Source organism: Thunnus maccoyii, chromosome 14, assembly GCF_910596095.1.
Source record: "Thunnus maccoyii chromosome 14, fThuMac1.1, whole genome shotgun sequence".
NCBI classification, from domain to species: Eukaryota; Metazoa; Chordata; class Actinopteri; order Scombriformes; family Scombridae; genus Thunnus; species Thunnus maccoyii.
This window is the reverse complement of record NC_056546.1, coordinates 24056766-24073996: the sequence shown is the minus strand read 5'-3', so window position 1 is coordinate 24073996 and position 17231 is coordinate 24056766. Positions and strand designations below refer to the sequence as shown.

Sequence of the window (17231 nt, the reverse complement as noted above, 5' to 3'; positions counted from 1 at the left end):
GTTTACATGCATACACACCTTTTTGGTTTTTTTTTTGTTTTTTGTTTGTTTTTTTAAAGAAAATGTGCACTGAATGAACAAAACATTACGGAGATTTACTGCTTGTTTTGATCACCAAGGGGGAGATGTAAGCTAAGAGAGACTGAAAGGGATTACTGAAGATGAAAAATCCGATATGTAGATGGTGCAATAGCAGTTAAATATCTATAAAAATTTTAAATATTTTGTGTGGGTGAGTGTGTAGAAAATGTTGTTTCTGTTACACATAATTTACTTGATCGATGGTGACTAACCACTGATGTGTGAACATGTAGACTGGAATTGATTTGTTCTGTTTGCGCAACGATATAACAATGATCATCACAGTACAAACATTGAGCTTCACCAAGAACAGCCTTTCCTCTTACAGACACAGCACACTCATAGCTCTTTAATCTATTATAAAAATGAATCCATCGACCACCTTTAATTGTGCCTGGGGAAGTAAAAACAAAGTGTGTGTGCTCCTGCATGTGTGTGTGCTCGCCCCACACTACAGTATATTCAAAGATATCAAAAGGGATCCATAAATATTCCTGGGATCTAAACAGCTTTTGAACAGAGGAGACAGAAGTGTGTTCAAACGCTACCCAGAATGCCGAGCCTGAGGCTGCGGCCACGGGGCAGAGATGGGCTGCTCTGTAGACAGAGGGGGGAAATAGTAGGTGGGACAGACAGTAATGACAAGCTCTACATGTCTTCCCGAAAACGCCCACTTTTGTAAAGTTTGTCATTTCCTTAAGGCATAATTCATTTCTGGAATCATCAGGCCTCCGTTTTAAGATGAATTTGGCTCATTTTAGACAAAGTTATGTTGACATACTCAAACAGTCACACATGTATAATCTGTCTTTACAAAAGCACTGAAAACATATCCTCTGTTCTCGATAAGTACCGTAATAAAGAGACAAGAAGTGAGTCCGAGGCAGTTTAGTTTCAGTAGTTTCAGTAGTTTCAGTGTTACAGAGTACAGCCGCCCTGCACCGGTCTCGGCCCCTGAGGCGACGGAGGCGAGGTGAGGTCTCAGAAATACAATCATACACACATGGATTTGGGGAAATTAGAGTTTCACGTAAATGTAAGCATTTACAGGTGGTAAATATCCTGTTGGATTTCACGAATGTAAAAGCTTAAGCATTACACCCACAGGCTACGTGGCAGAGAAGACACACACACACACACACACACACACACACACACACACATAAACACACACGCACACAGACACACACATATTTATGTCGGAAGTGATTTAGTATTCAATATTAAGCAATTCAGCTGTATAATTTTTTCACACCTTTGGTTGGATAATCTACTACATCTTGAAACAAACACAATTTCACCGATACGCTGTGTGAGAATACAAACTGTAATATGCAATCTATGGCAATCACCAACACAACTGCCGGATAAACAACTGAAATCTCTAACCTATGTCAATTTCTCATATCTACACCATGGAATATGAGTCTAATTTCAAGGTAATTAAGATGATCTCTTTCCTATTTATTTTTTCAATTTACGTGCCTTTTCAGTAATATCTTTTTCCATACATCACCCCTGGAAATAGTTAAATCAAATTTGTATCCCTTGAATTGGGTATATCACAAACCTGATTGCATCTGCAAATCCACCTATTTTCTGGGGTTTGACTTTAGTCATGCTTTGTGTAATTACATGGCCGAGGACGGCGGCGACGTCGGAGACAACGGAATTACATCGATATTGGCTGAAGTAATCGCTCATTCACAGCGTTAAAGTTTCTACTGTTGCCTGAAGTTTGCGACTCTTTCATTGTAGTGGAACAGAGATTGTAAAGATGATTGCTGCCACTCAGCCCCTCCAATTTGTTATTCAGTACGTTGCCATTACCTGGAGAGCCGTTGTAGTTAAAAGAGAATAACAGCCATAATGGAGATCTCTATCCAAGGTTACATATCTGATCGAAGGGCTTTAAAGATCAAACAGTCAGGCAAACATTTGGCATTCCTCACTGAGTTTCTTTTGATGTTGTGGACCACCTCTCTTCAAAGGTGTTGTCTTCATACCACCGTGAAGATGTAAACATTATTACTGTTAATCCATTAAGTCATATTCTGTTTGCTTTCAGGGCAGAGCCATATTCACTTTTATGCAGAATAGCCCAAAGAAAGACTCAGATCACTGACCATTCATAACATTGTTTAAGACAGTGTGGTGAAAATGTATAAAATGCGTAGTATTCACAAGGTGTGGCTGCATAGCTAAACGCCATTCGCTTCGCTGGAATTCAGCTTTTTGAAGGAGCAGTTACAGACAAAAAAAATCATGTTTTTTATTAGCTCACATTCAATGCTAAGAAATCTGATAATAAAGACAATTTGGATTGTAAAGATTTGAGATTTTTCATACACATGGCCTGATTCTCCCCCACTACACTATTAAAACTTACTTAACCACTCTTAAAATCAATGATCTGATGGGTCTATTCTGCACCAATATATGGAAATAACTGTTTACATTTGGACAGAAACTTTACTTATCTTTGACTCGGCTTGCGTCACCTTGATTTTGTTTAGATGGAAGCAGCTATTATCTGGCAAATGATGTCTGAGATGAGATGTAGAGAATATTAATGATGACTGTAACGCATGCCCAATCACTTCCCTGGAAAAATTATAGAGGATTATTTCTGAAAGGCAGAAAAACACGCCGCTTATTAAATCATTTCTCCCCCCCCCACCCCACCCCACTTCTTCATGCTTTTCATGGGTGGTCAACAGTAATCAGTTTACCGTCTGGCTCTTTCAGGGTGTTAAGACATCCACTTTTCATTTGCACAAACAGTATGATAGTTTCAAGCACCCATTTAAATTAATCCCCCTTAAAGTTTTGTGCAGTCCCTCTAGAAAAAAACAAACCTCCCACTTTTAATCTGAAACCTATGGTGTTTTTTTTTTTTTTGTGAAAAAGGATTTACCCATAATTCTCATCGCCTGCATCCCCTTCCCCCACTCACGGAAAACACATCTGCACCCTTTTTTGCGCACACGCATGCAGACACACACACGCTGACGCACACACAAATACACACTGTATAATTTATAAAGCCTAAGCTCTTTCAATACTCCAAAATGCCAGATAAACTTTTCTCATTTGCTCCTAATTTGGTCACGCAAGATAATGCCAACATCTGAAGGCTTTTTAAACTGCTTTTTAAAATGCATTCCTGAAAGGAGCTGGCACCGGCACCTCTGCACCTTGTCAGCTCCAATAATTATTTCCAATCCGGAGCTAGCCCTTAATGTGCTGATTAATCCAGCCCTCTCCTTGCTGTGAGATGCATTCAGCTCCATTAATTTTTCAAAAAGGCCTCACTCTCTTTGCTGGGAGCCCTGCAGATGTCAGGGCTGTGGCAGAGAAAGCCATTAGAAGTTAACACCTCCCACTCCCCAGAGACTGGCATGGACTTTCCCCTCCCTCATTCTAATGCCAAGCAGCCGCATTAAGGACGTCAGCTGCCAAGCCTGGCATTCCCTGAACTTGGACATCATCATCTATGCACCCCCCCCCCCCCCCTCCCAAAAAAAGAAAACAGCCTTAATAAGAGTGGTTTCCAAAAACCAACATAATGAGAGACACGGCTGTGACACTCTTAGTCTCTCACGAGCACTGTCTTTGCGTTCATTTCTTGGGAATATTCAGGATTGGCGGAGAATCTCATGTCGTGTGTCACTGTTCTTATCCAAACTCTCAGCTCAGAGATTCTCAGCCAGGTTTCAGATCAGCCTCTGTGAAAATGTCCTTTAGAACAACTCGCTCACCAGTGTGTTCGAATTCAAAGCAATTTGAAATCTGTGCTCCAACCTCCTCTCACTCCAGAGCTTTGTGCAGCTCCCCCCTTATGCAGACTGGTTACAAGCTGTCTCAATTGAGGAAATCCCCCCCTTCAACCAGCTTTTATCTGCCGATAGGTAGGTGAATGGTGGAAATTAGGATTCCTGGAGAGACTTGGGATGGAGAGAATAGAAACAAAGACTTCCCCATGTCGGGAACCGATGTCTCTTTTTCCACTGCTTTTCCCTTTCATCCCAAGGGCTCCTGTCAGACAGAGGGAAGGAGAACGAGAGCACATATAATACCTAAGAGCCTGCCAGTTCTCTCCCATGCGATAAGCTCTGCTTGAATCACAATGGAGTTTCAGGACCCTGCAGTCACCCCAATGTAGGCCTGAGAACACACTCCAGCATACACATCAACACCGATATGCAAGCCTCATTGAAATATAGCACTGTAGCTAATTAGACATACAATACTGGAACCATTTTACACTAAAAGCATGTGATCATTTCCTCCAAATCATCTTTAGAATAAGACTATAGCTTCTAAAGTCATGTTATAGCAAAGAAACATCTTAAACACTCGGCATTACTGGGAAAATCATCTGTCTATACTGCAGCACTTAGCTTGCCAAAATGGAAGTGTATAACTCCACTCAACAGTGGAGATACTATGTATACAGTATTTTGTATACAATCCCCACCGCAAAGTATTCAAAAATCTGTATAAACAGAGGCAGTGTCAAAATCCCAGCCCTTTTGAATGTTAATGAAACGGAGGTGTTAGGATGTCAGAAATCTGTCCAATAATGATAACAGTACAACTCCTGTTTACACTGAGCACGCTTCAGCTCCCAAAACCCAAAGTGCAGCCTCATTTACGTGCTAATGTGGGGAGGCAGATAAAGGACGGAGGAGCGATCACATGCCCTGTCAGAGAGTCACCCTTTGAACCATCCCTCATGCCGGTGAAGAGGGGGGAAATTAAAGAGCCTCAGCAGGTTTACCACCTTTCAAACACAACTCACACTCCATCCAAGTCCTCACATTTGTGACAGAGAGAAAAATAACTGCGTATTACAGCTGTAATACACACACAAACACTCACACACACACACACACACACGCACACACAAGCTTTCAGTGCAGAAGTTCACTGTCGTGTGTCTGTATGTGAGATTTTCTTTGACAATTCATCCAAATGATTGTTTGGATGGTGCAGAATTAGACTGAGGTTGATGTAATGTACATGACAGAGCCAAACATGACTGTACTTTGTATGAGGCATAAGTATACACTGCTATATTAAATGCTTTCTGGTGTCATGTAGGCAGAGTGCTCCCAGATTGTTGGACAATTTGACTTGCTAACAAGCTAATATATCTTACTGCTTACTCAACAGTGACTGAAATGAATGGAACAATTGTAAAAGACAGATAAGGTACTGTTCAGCAGCAGACCTGCATATGTCACATGTCATGTTCCCCTCAGCTCTGCGGAACATTTTAGCGACTTTCATCTCATTGTTTTGGTTTCACAGCCCGCAACTTTACTGTTTTGATTTTGCCTCTACCTTGTTTCCAGTAACAGCAGGTTGCTGTTTTCAGCGAAAAAGGTTTGATAAACCAGCTGAACGCTACCTGCTCACCTGCTAGTTTGAAACTAGCTGGTGAATACAGTGAAGCATTTAGCAGCTAAAGAGACCAAAAAGAGCTAAAAGGAGAGTGAATATTAGACGATTCTAAAAAAATGCTGATGTTGCAGTGTGATTTATATATATATATATATATTATTTGTGTGTGTTGTGTTAATAACTTGCTGTGATGCCCCCAAGTGGCCAAAAAAAAATCAGTTACAGGCAGTTTAAAGTCACTGTGGACATACCAATGACTAATGACCTACTCACTTTTTCACTCACGATAATCGGTCATACAATTATTTCCTTAACTTTACTTTAACTTTATTTGCACATACTGCATTAAAGAAGAGAAAAAAAGTTCATTTCACCAAGAGTGGATTCTGTTTCCAAAACTGTCCACCACAGAGATCAATACAATCAATTAAGAAGATGCCACCTGTTCATGAGGAGGTGCAGGTTTGTGAGGTGTGATCATTAGCATAATAATCCACGCCCCTAAAATTGTCATATAAGACTCCATGTTCTGCTCTGTTTGTGGGTGAGTTTAATTCACAAAAAAAAGTTCCGATAGAGTCAAAACACAAGACAAGACAACATCAAGTCCTGCTTTTTGTTAATTGTAATATCATATTTAAACTCCAAATTAATTCAGATTAGGGCATTATACTTGTAAATCAAACAAGTGTTTCTCCCCAGTGCTCGTGACAGGTCTGGAATTTGTTCATTCCTAAGAGAAAATTCTAGGTATGAGAAAATTGAATTCCACAAATGTTCTTAAATCACTCATAAGTGCATTTTAAAAGCTAATCTGCTCTAATTTTCTCTAATTGTTCTGATCATTTATATGCAGATGACACAGTGACATACACATCTGACTCCAATATAGCTAAAATTGAAAGTTCTCTGCAATCAGAATTTTCCTCTGTTCAAAAATGTTTTTTTAAATAACAATCTCATATTAAACAAGCAGCTCGCAGCATGTTATTTGGTACTCGTTATAATCTGCTGAGTTGGTTATTAATTTTACTGATGGGTCTCCAATTATTAAAGTTGATAAGTTTAATATTTGGGACTTTGGATTGATTCTGAATTTTCTTTTAGGCCTCATATTGATTTTATTAGAAATAAAATAAATGCTAGTCTCAGAGTACTTATCGGTCAATTAATTGTTTTACTCTCCAAGTAAGAAAACCAACTGTCCAACAGCTTTTATTTCCCATTATGATTATGGTGATATCATATACCAGAACACCTCTAAATCCCATCTTCAACCTTTAAATGTAGTTTACAGTAATCATCACAGCAATCATCATATTTACTCAGACACACTCAACAATCTTTATTCTTATTGTGCCTAGAATCTGTAAAGAAACTGGGAGACTTGCTTTTAAGTTTAAAGCACCATCAGACTGGAATCATTTGCCTAACTCACTCAGATCAATTAATTCTTTCCATGACTTCAAAACTTCTTCGCTTGTTTACCTTAAATCTACGTGTTCTTGTTTATGATTGTATACTTACTTTTTTTAGTTTATAAATAGACTTTATACTTTGACATAATGTTATTTGGTCTGTTAATTTATTTCAGTTCTCATTCACTTTTTGTACAGATGACACTTGTAACAGATGTAGTGGGTGTGGGTTAGGATGGTGGGAGAGCCCTTATGTGTATCTCCTTGTTGATGTTGCTATGGTGATTGATTTGTGTCATTAGGTTGTTTAATCTATTATCATTATCATTATATATTTAGTTTTTTGTGTAAATATTAACTTTCATGTTTTGTGCCTGAGGACTCCATTAAAAACAAGATAGTGCATCTCAAGGGGTTTATCCTCTTATTAAATTTTGAAATAAAATAAAATGATGAATTTGTCTTGTCAAAATGTTGTGACTATTACAAGAAAGAACTGTAAATTAAAGACTTTCCCGTGATGTGATGCTGTCTGGACTGTTCCAGTTGAGTAAACTCCACCCATCTGGTGCTCCAATATGGTTAAAACAAATAACCTGCTTGCTAACACTATATGACCCTGATGTATTTAGGGTTAAAATGAGGTAACAGAGGAGTGATGGAGCATGTACGTGATCACAGCTGCACTGCCTTTTGGAGGAATGGCTCTTTTGGACCGGGAAGTGATTTTGCAAAATCTTCATGGAGCATTTAGGTGTGCTGAAGTCTTGAACAAATAGTCTTGACTGTTCTCCATCACCCTGCGCCCCAGCTCTCCTGCCTCAGCCATCCTGCTGATGAGAAGAGCCAGCTAGGCCACATTAGTGGTGCTGCATTAACCGTTCCCACATGCTGCTGAAATCTTAAGTAATGCACCTGTAATTTTTCCTCCATTTGTTAATATTTTACATGCAGGTTTTACATGTTACTGAGTCTAAAAGGTTTGAGTGGGCCTGTGGTCACAGTATGATACTTCTGTTCAGTTTTCATTCACACCTGCTTACAGTTTTACAGACACTGACTGCTCTAACTTATAGGTGGTTGTGTAATGTGTCCACATAATTCATAATAACACCCACATAAAAGCACACAGTCTCACTCTGAGGTCATTTCATGGTGTAATAATTTTCCATCTGTCTGTTATTGTTCATGTAAAAAGAATTTGTAAAATATCTGACTGATAGAATGTGTATTTTACAGTCATTGCATTTTATTTTCATCCAACTATGCATGATTGCTTTCATAGGAAATATTTTGGTTTTGGTAACATAGTTTTACTTTTCTGACTCAAAGAAAACTGCCCACATAGTGAGATGAAGGTCTGATTTGTCAGATATTGGTTCATTTTCCTGTAATTCCTGGGAAAGGATCAGTCTCTAAGAGGCATAAATGTTGAATAAAATTTCAGTGTAATTATTCAGGGGAGATTTGGAACAGTGGAACATTTAGGCCTTTATCCCATGTATTATGCAGGGAATTAACAGCTAGAGAGCTATCTGCATTTGGCAAGAGGAACTAAATAAATACCCCAAATGGATAAACCAGACCATCTAGAATCACACTAAATGCAATCATTAAACTTCCCCGCATTTTCATTAACTTTTGGGAGCTGTGTGCTGTTGATCAAGTTCAATTTTGTTCCTCAGGGACACTGAAATGATTCACGTTGTCTTGCTGATATTGTGATGCATAAAACAATAACTATACTGTGAAAAAAAGGCAAAAGCACTGCAACTTTTTCTTTTTATTCTGAGATATTTTGGCGGCGACAACAAAAAAATATGAACCCCCAATGGCTGGAGTTCAGAGAGGGGGCAGGCCAGATTGCGAAAGAATTGCTTTGAGTGGTGGATCGGCATTGCAGGAATTTTTTAATTTCCTGTTACTCAATAATTCTGCTCTAGTTAGGTCCTTGGACAACATCCTGCAGTGTACCTTGTCTGATCAGCTCAATCCATTGGACAGATGCAGGGGAAACCTGCTTTAATCCTTTATCATTGGTCCACTACATGGTGGCCCTGTGTGACTCGCCTGGCAGGTAGGCGAGTGGATGTAGTTGTTTGGGAGGCCGTTGGACAATGCAGTCAGGCTTAGTGATGTCACACACTGGGGACATACCCCCCACACCCTCCACACCCGCTATAGAAGTGATTATTTTATCCTCCGGGCTTTTTATGAGCTCATGGTGATAAACGGGAACGATTCGGCTGTCTTTTACTGGGGAAATAAAGAAAACAGTCAGATGAGAAGCAGAACGAAGTGAGCGGTAAGTGCTTTACAGTGGGGGGCGTCGACTTCCAGGCCTCCGGGGCTGTGTAGCTGGTTTTCTGCTGGAGATATTCCCCTCCTTAACCTCCACCCAGCCACCCTCCCCACTGCGCGCTCGTCATGGCTGTTCAGGGTCAAATAAATCACCTGCCATCGCAGGTGCTGACCTGTTGTTTATTAGTAAATGTCTAAAGGACAAGCTTTGAGAGGGGGAGGAGTTGCAGAGAGGTAGTCAAGGGGTTAAAGCACTAGTCTTAGGTCTTAAGGTTGATTTAGCAGGCCCTCTGGGAGGCTGCTGTACTACCCTGAAGAAATGAATGCCAATAAAGCCTGCAGTGACTGATAGTTGAGAGCGTCTTAATTGTCTTGTTAAAAAGAAAGACCATGGTATGTTGGAAGAAAATGTTCTCTTGGTGCTGTGAGTTTGCATAGAAAAAATCCTACACATGAAGTTGTTACAGCTGAAAAATGCTACTGTGAAACAACTTTCATATTAGATCACTTCATCCAGACATGAGAGTGAAAAATCTTCTATTTGAACTTAAACTGAAAGTTTAAATAGTATTCTGTCAGTAGAAAAATCTCTCCTTCTTGGGTTTATTATTTCTTAAAAACCCAACAGATAAACTCAAATCTATGTACGTGGTCATCAAGTAAAAAGACAGTTAGGAGACACCTAGTTTTCACTCAACAACAGCAGTATTTTGTTTAAGAAACTATTCCACACCATTTAATCACGTCATGCGCATAAAAGGTTTAGGTTTATAAAGGGATTATTTGATGAGAAAGCTGACTGTCAGAAATGACAGACGCAGATGAGAATGTGCAAAATTACTTCCATCATTGCTTCATAACTGCAACAGTAAAGGAGTATACTGTGTAGTATAACCTTTGAGACAAGCCAAGATTGACAGCAAAGCCTGATCTTCAGCTATCTAATAAATTACACTATTGTCTCTTCACTCTTGACTTAGTCTCCTGAAGCATGTGAGCTTGACAGAGACCAAAGCACTGGAGGCCTTAGCATAACACTCTCTCTGCCACCATCCAACAATGACTGGCACCTTCCACCAAAGGTAAGTCAACCTTAAAATTTTTAAATTAAAATAATGATTGTCTAAACATTTATACATTCGATTTCTGTGTACATACGCCTTTGTCTAGACAGTGCGTTGCCATGAAGCTGGCAAAACAACATTAGCCTGCAAGAGCGGCGCAAAATATCAGTATCAAATGATGTCATCTGCCCATGTAATGTAAAGCTAAGATTGAGCTCGATCAATTAGGATTTGCAGTGGAGCAGAAAATAGCTTATGACAGAGCTAAGGTGGAAGAATGTATGAGGAAAAATAAACTTTTCCACTGACACACACTCTCTACCTTTGCAGATTTACAATTCAGCCAGATTGTATGCATTCATGTACTCACTAAGGAAATGATCCACAAGTCTTCTTATACTGTATTTGTTGAAAGATCATACATACAGTTTTTTGGATTTAATTAAATGGATTGACTGTTGCACATCTAAGTTTTGCAGTGATGTCTGCAATTGTGAATTATTTCATACCAGGCAAAACATCAGTTTAACAATTAACAACATCCCTATGGCAAGTTAGGAAACTTAAGAAAAAAGTAATTTGTGCATTTCATATTGAAAAGCAATTTAATTGTCTTCCAGTTGCTCCACATCAATGTGGAACAACTGGAATTCCCCTTTGATGCCTGTCCATCTTTTGGATTTGAAATAACTTCAGGTTTCAGTTGTTTTACCAAGGTGCTGCCCCAGTTTTAGTCACATCTGATCTGCTACAAGTCCTCACTCATTTAACAGGAGAGCTCCCTCACTCCCCTCCAGCCTCCATTCATCTCAACATTAGACAAACTAGAAACTCCAAAGAGGAACACCTAATAGACAAATTTAGCTACAAGCTTGCAGCCTGACATTGACACTTCATGACTTCAAACGGGTTACACTTATGAGTACTAAAAACTGATAAAGACACATGGTTAAAGTGTAATTTTGTAAGATACTTCTTTTTACAATGTCATCATTGCTGCTGAAGTTAACTACTGTGTTCTTCTATTTACCCCAAACACACCACGGTTGCTATAACAGGAAATGTATGGTGTATTATTTTCTGTGCACCACAAGCCTGCCACAACAGCAAATATACAGACTTAAATAAACTTCTTAGTCTGTAGTCTGAATCTCTGATGTCTGTTGTGTCAACTGGAAACCAAGAGTGGGGAAACAGAAATGAATAGATTTGCTAAGCAGCGTATCCCATATATAGAGTTTATCTGGACAGTACTGCATACAATGTGACTCAAATCATGAGTATGTTTTTTGTGTGTTTTTTTTATTTTTTATTTGTACATATTAACATCTTGTGTGAACATTTAGTTTAAAAAGTAGACTGATTTAACTTTTGCAATAACTTGAGTGAAAAAATGCTTTCCTGCTCTCTGGAGTCAGACGTTACCTTGCTATTCTATGTTGTATGCAATATTTAACTCTCAATCTTACAACATGTAAAAAAAAAAGGAAAATAAAACTTTGTAGAAAGGGGAAAATATGTTTCAGTGTCACCATTTTCTTGTGTCAGTTTTAAATTTACAGCAACCACGCTGGGAGTACATAGTTTACTTCTTATAGCGAGGGAACACTAGCTGAAAAAAAATGTAAATCATGACCTTCTGTAAGCTGAGGTTCAGGCAGAGGCATAGCTGAGGCTTCATAATCTACAGGCAAAATCTTTTACTGTCACATCAGTGAACCTGTAAAGTTGATCTTTTCATAGCCTATAATTTGTAGCAGATATTATCAGTATGGATATCAGTATGTCAGCCCGAGTTAAATGATGAATCAGTTAAAATGACTTATTACCTGTTCAAATCTGGCTTATCACCTTGATCTGCCTTCAAAAGCACCATCTTAACAGAAAACTTCCTTTCGGTAAGCAAGTCTGCACAGCGGGTCATTCCCAGTGACAGCTCAAATCATGTTTGTTATTGTGCAAGAGGTTGAGAGCCGAGGCTTGACGGGCAGGTGTAATAAGCCAGGGAGTTGAGATGTCACCCATGGGTGCAGCCTAGGGCAAATAAGGCCTAGTGAATGCCTAAGGATTCCTGGACTATAATGTAACTCTTTGTTCAAGTTGTACAGCAGAAATGGGAAATATGTTCATGCTTGACGTGTTCTTGTAATACCGGGGTAATGAGTGTCAAAAAGCAGTGGCCATTCCAAATACCTTTTGGCATCATGCGTCACTTTGGTGTCAAAACCGCAATGCAAACGCAGGTGTAGCTGTAATTGTTTCACTTAAGAATATGTGATTTATGTCAGCTGTGTGCTCTGAAGAGCAGGAAACAAAAATATTTCCTATTATCATTCCCACAGCTGTATATTATCTATCAAGAGATGTCGAGAGAATTGTGTAAACTTTGAATAAAACTGACTGTCACATATCCCTAATTCATTACATGCACAGTACATAACTAGTACATACTGAATAGCTGTTAATGGCAGCCTGCTTCTCTGAATGTCATAAGCACCCCAGTGTGTGTGAATGATCAATTAATGACTGATTCATTTTTGAGCAATTATATAAACACATCAGACAGCATCTTTTCTGTGTATATTACAGGACATAAACTCATCTTTCCATGTTTTTTTTTTTTTTTTATCTAGCCTATTTAAGGGGGGCGGGGTACATTCTACAATGCTAAATGCTGTTAATCCTGGCCTGAGGCCTCAGACAACAGAAATACAAATTTGCAGCTGCCTTAATTACCGGATTTCAAAAACAAACAATACATCTGCCTTAGATAGAGATGCTGCTGGAAAACAAACAACCTCTGGGCTTACAGACGGTTATCGCCATATTCTGATGTCTTAGGGAGATTAGTATAAAAGCCCCATGTATTGTGGAAGTGAGTCTATGCAGAGGTTGTGACACTTAAAGAGTGTGTGAATCATAGTTTCCTCAAGTTAATTATTTTTTTTTGCTTTTTGGAGCAGATGTAGATGATGGCACTAACCTCTGAGGTGGCTGTTTTAAAAGAAGGAGATACATCTCAGTCATTGGAACAAGGTGTGTCTGTTTCACGCATGAGTAAAACCTCTCGCAGCACAAAGATGTGCTCTGTTCAGTCCTGACCACCCGAGTACTGCAGTCCAGCTATTGAGGTTTTGATTATATTTTATGAGTCCTAATTGTGACTGACCTGGCCTGCTGGTGGCTTCATTTCATCTGGGGAAGAAGGGTCCGGTCCTTCCTGCTGATTGGGGCATCTCGGCCGATCAGCGTGGCTGTCTGCTGACCTCCACCTTCACAGGACGGTGAGGGACACGTCTCAAGTTCATCCTCCCCTTGGGTGGTACGGCTCTCAGCTTACCTCCACCTGTCCGCTGGGGCCAGCTTCTCCCTTCACCCCTTGCCCTCCAGCTTCTCTGTGAAACTACTTAACATACCCTGCTCGGCTCCTTTTACAGCTCTTTAACAAAACTCTACCTTTGTTTACCAACACTAGCTAGGGGTAACACTGCTTTCAAGTATAGTTTATGGCGTCACATTGCAACATAACGTTTCTGAGACTTGAGGTTCTATAATAAGAAGTAGCTGTAGCTTTGAATTAACTTCAACCTCACATGGGTATTTGAATATTAGCCCAGAACAGAGAAACACTAAAGACTTTTTCACCCTGAAGTCCAGTGGCTGTTGCTCTCTTTAGGTAGTAACATAAGAATGTGAGTCTAACCCTTTATTAAACTGCAGATTCCTCATTGTTTGTATAACCCCAAAGTGACTCCAGAGTCACATTTGTTCTCTAGGCCTCTGTACAGCAGAAAATGGCCGCTGCATGACCAGATCCTCTTTGATGCAATAATGAAAACAAATGAGTGTAACATGATAATATATTGAGGAGTGCCGCAGTTTCAAAGCTGACATCGCGGGGAATTGAGGTGCAACCACGGAAACACTAAGCTATGTTTGTCATCACTCTCGACATTGTCTCTCGCACAAATTATTTCCTCCAGTTCACTTCAGAGTATTAGTCTTCTTAAGGGCTCAATTAATCAAAGGAAGCACAGTTCCATATGCCTGTGCAGGGCGACTTTGACTGACCCCACCATCACTGTGGACTTAAAGCCGTACTTCATTATTCTGTACCTGGATTTTGTTTAAATCATATAATTCACTGTTTTCTATTTAAGTAAATACCAAAGAAAACTGTAAATCATGTTGGAAAAATACCATTTGAAAAAGAAAACATTTTAGCGATCCCAATTGTTGCTTAAATAGGACTGCCAAGAAATTATGACTATTATGGTACTAGAAATATAGTATTAGGCCATGACACAATTTATCATGTGTGAATTGGAAGCTTATCCTCTTTATTTCCATAAACATAATTTTATCTTTACAGACTCAGTATTACCCGCTATTTAGGTAGACTCCAAGTTATTTTCTACAAGCTCACCTGTTGTTCTCATAAGGAAATCAATGCCTCTCCCTGGCGGTATAATAACATTCCCGCTGGAGAGTAACAGCTTAATTCACTCTTATCACTTTTGGTTGTCTGGCTTCCAGTCAAGCTGGGGTCCAAGAGGTGAAATGAGTTTGGCAACCTCAACTCCAGGCGCGACAAGAGAACACACATCATGGTACAGTTAGTGGAAAAAGAGAGGGAAAATTGCCTGCATAAGCAGGAAAGATAGAGTTTCATCGTCATCCCACTAAAAACGCACACTCGTCTTTGGCAGACTTCAAACACTTAATCGGCAATCATATTTCAATGAGCCCCAGAGGAGCACATTTTAGTGCTCCACCAAACAGTCTGCTGCTTTGTGCTCTCTAATCCCTCACGGTTATGCATCATGGGGAGCCAGTGGTCGTTCTTTAGGCGGAGGTTAACCCCCACCTCCAGACACACAGACGAGCAGACAGACAGACCCGCAGCACTGCTCTCCTCTCCCCTACTGCCTCTGCTCTGCCTCACCCGCAACATCTGTATCCATCGGGAAACACTCACTTTCTATTGGTGCAGCCCGCAAATTAAGATTGTCTTTTGATCTGGAGGCTGGACAAAATGCAAATGAAATGTGATCCCATAAATGGCCTTCTCATCTGCCTCGTTAGGCGCTATGAAGAGGTTTCACCAGCTCCTATTGAGCCCTGCCTCTTCTGGACTCATATCACACATGTGACTGCCTCACTTCAGAGACCCCCCCCCCACCCCCACCCCCACCCCCAAACAAACACACACAACCACACACACACACATCGTCTTCCCTTAACCCCTGCTTCACTCCCATCTCATCTTTTGCCTGTGTTCACAATCTGAGACATAGTGCTCGGGAAAAATCATATGCAGGGAAGCCAATAATCTAAACAGCACTTAACCTGGCTGGTGGAGGAGTGTATTTGTGTGATGAGAAAATCTCCAGGCTCTGGCTCCGTCTCATTAATGAGAAAAGATGAGCGTTCCCCACTGCAATTAAGAGTCAATCTCCTGCATTAACTCACTGCCCCGCGGCCACACACACAGCACAAAGACAACAGGCCATCCCCTGTCACTCATTTTCCTGGGGTGAGCAGTGCGGAGAGCACTCCCAAGATAGATTAAATTAGATGCTCCGTCCTTCTGGGCTCACCTGCTGAAACCTAAACTTGGACAAGTAATGCCGCAAGGAAGTGCAATGAATGCAGCTCCAACTCTGTTTGCCACGCGATCATGTCACAATGATCATTTTAGTGCAGTGTGTTTAGTGTCCCAAAGCATTATATGCATTAGAGCCTATGCTAAAGACAAAGACCTTTTTCACAGCAGACATTTTGACTTCACATAAAAAGAGAAGCACAGGTGTTACTAATAACATTAACAATGGCTCCGTTCTATTCATGTGTCCCTGAAAGCCATGATAGTGTGACAGTGTGACAGCACGCACAGTACCAAGACTCTGCAGCTAAATGGAATTCAGCCGTCGTTAATTTAATTTGGATTAAAAGTTTTATCTGTGTAAATCATACTTTTCACATGTGACATACTCGTCAGATATTCATATTATATCAGAGGTGCCCTCTTGAGTTTTCGTGTAAACAAACAATTCTGTTTACATTAAGTTTTACTAATACTAACATGAATGTATTTCCCCTTTTCATAAAACATTTGCAAAGCTGATTTTTAAAGAAATGTGGGAACCTGCATTGTTTACATCCATATTTGCATGCTAGAAGTGTTCCTTTTCTTTGCCTTTGCTGGCACATTTCTGACTATCTTGTGCTACAGCCACTTGTAGATCAGATGAATAGTATGAAACCTTTGGCAGGAATATTTAATGCATCACATGTGTGTTTGTGCACATGTGAAGGAACAAAAAGGGGACCTATTGGTAAAATCATCGGGTACCTTTAACTTGAAAAGGATCATTAAGTTTAAATTAGTATGAATATGTAGATAAACTGTAGATAAATTAAAGGATCCTAAAACTGTAGAATTTTTTTTTGTAAACAAACAACAGTTATGTTTACATTTAGTGTTACTCACCAAAATGCATTGTTTGTATCCTTGAGGTCTACCACTGGTATTGAGTGCATCCTTTCCTCATAAAACATTTGCAATTTTTGAAACAATTGAAACCGTGCATTGTTTATAGCCATGTTTGCTTGCTAGCAGTCTTCTTCACTGTCTTTGTTGGCGCACTGGTACATTTGTTGGCATGGTGCTGCCACCAACTGTCGATCAGAGGAATAGTAGAAATAGCATGAAACCAATGCCAGGGTATGATTTGCGTTGCCCTTATGCTTTGCAATCTGTGCGCACGTCCTTGTGACCCACTCATAACAACATTGCTCCATAGCACCACTAGTGGTCAACAATGCCACAGAGTAGCTTTAGGCTAATTCTCATAAAGACAGTCAAACAGCATGTTCATATTTCCATCTGCAGAAGCCCCTCGCAGACAAGTTGCTTCCCATATTTTAAACACATGTGTTTTGCCTCGCATCATAA

At 39.9% G+C, this 17231-nt stretch overlaps 1 protein-coding gene across 3 annotated transcripts in view; it reads right to left on the bottom strand.

Annotated features, from left to right (window-relative positions):
* The window catches only part of LOC121911611 (rab11 family-interacting protein 2), a 108922-nt gene that overhangs the window by 15922 nt on the left and 75769 nt on the right, over window positions 1-17231 (bottom strand). The window contains exon 10 of one of the 3 annotated variants that reach the window (XR_006099908.1): window positions 13443-13545. The exons of the other annotated variants lie outside the window; for them this stretch is intronic. The gene's annotated coding sequence lies outside the window, so the exon portion shown is untranslated. The remainder of the gene's footprint in view (window positions 1-13442; window positions 13546-17231) is intronic. 3 annotated transcript variants of the gene reach the window in all.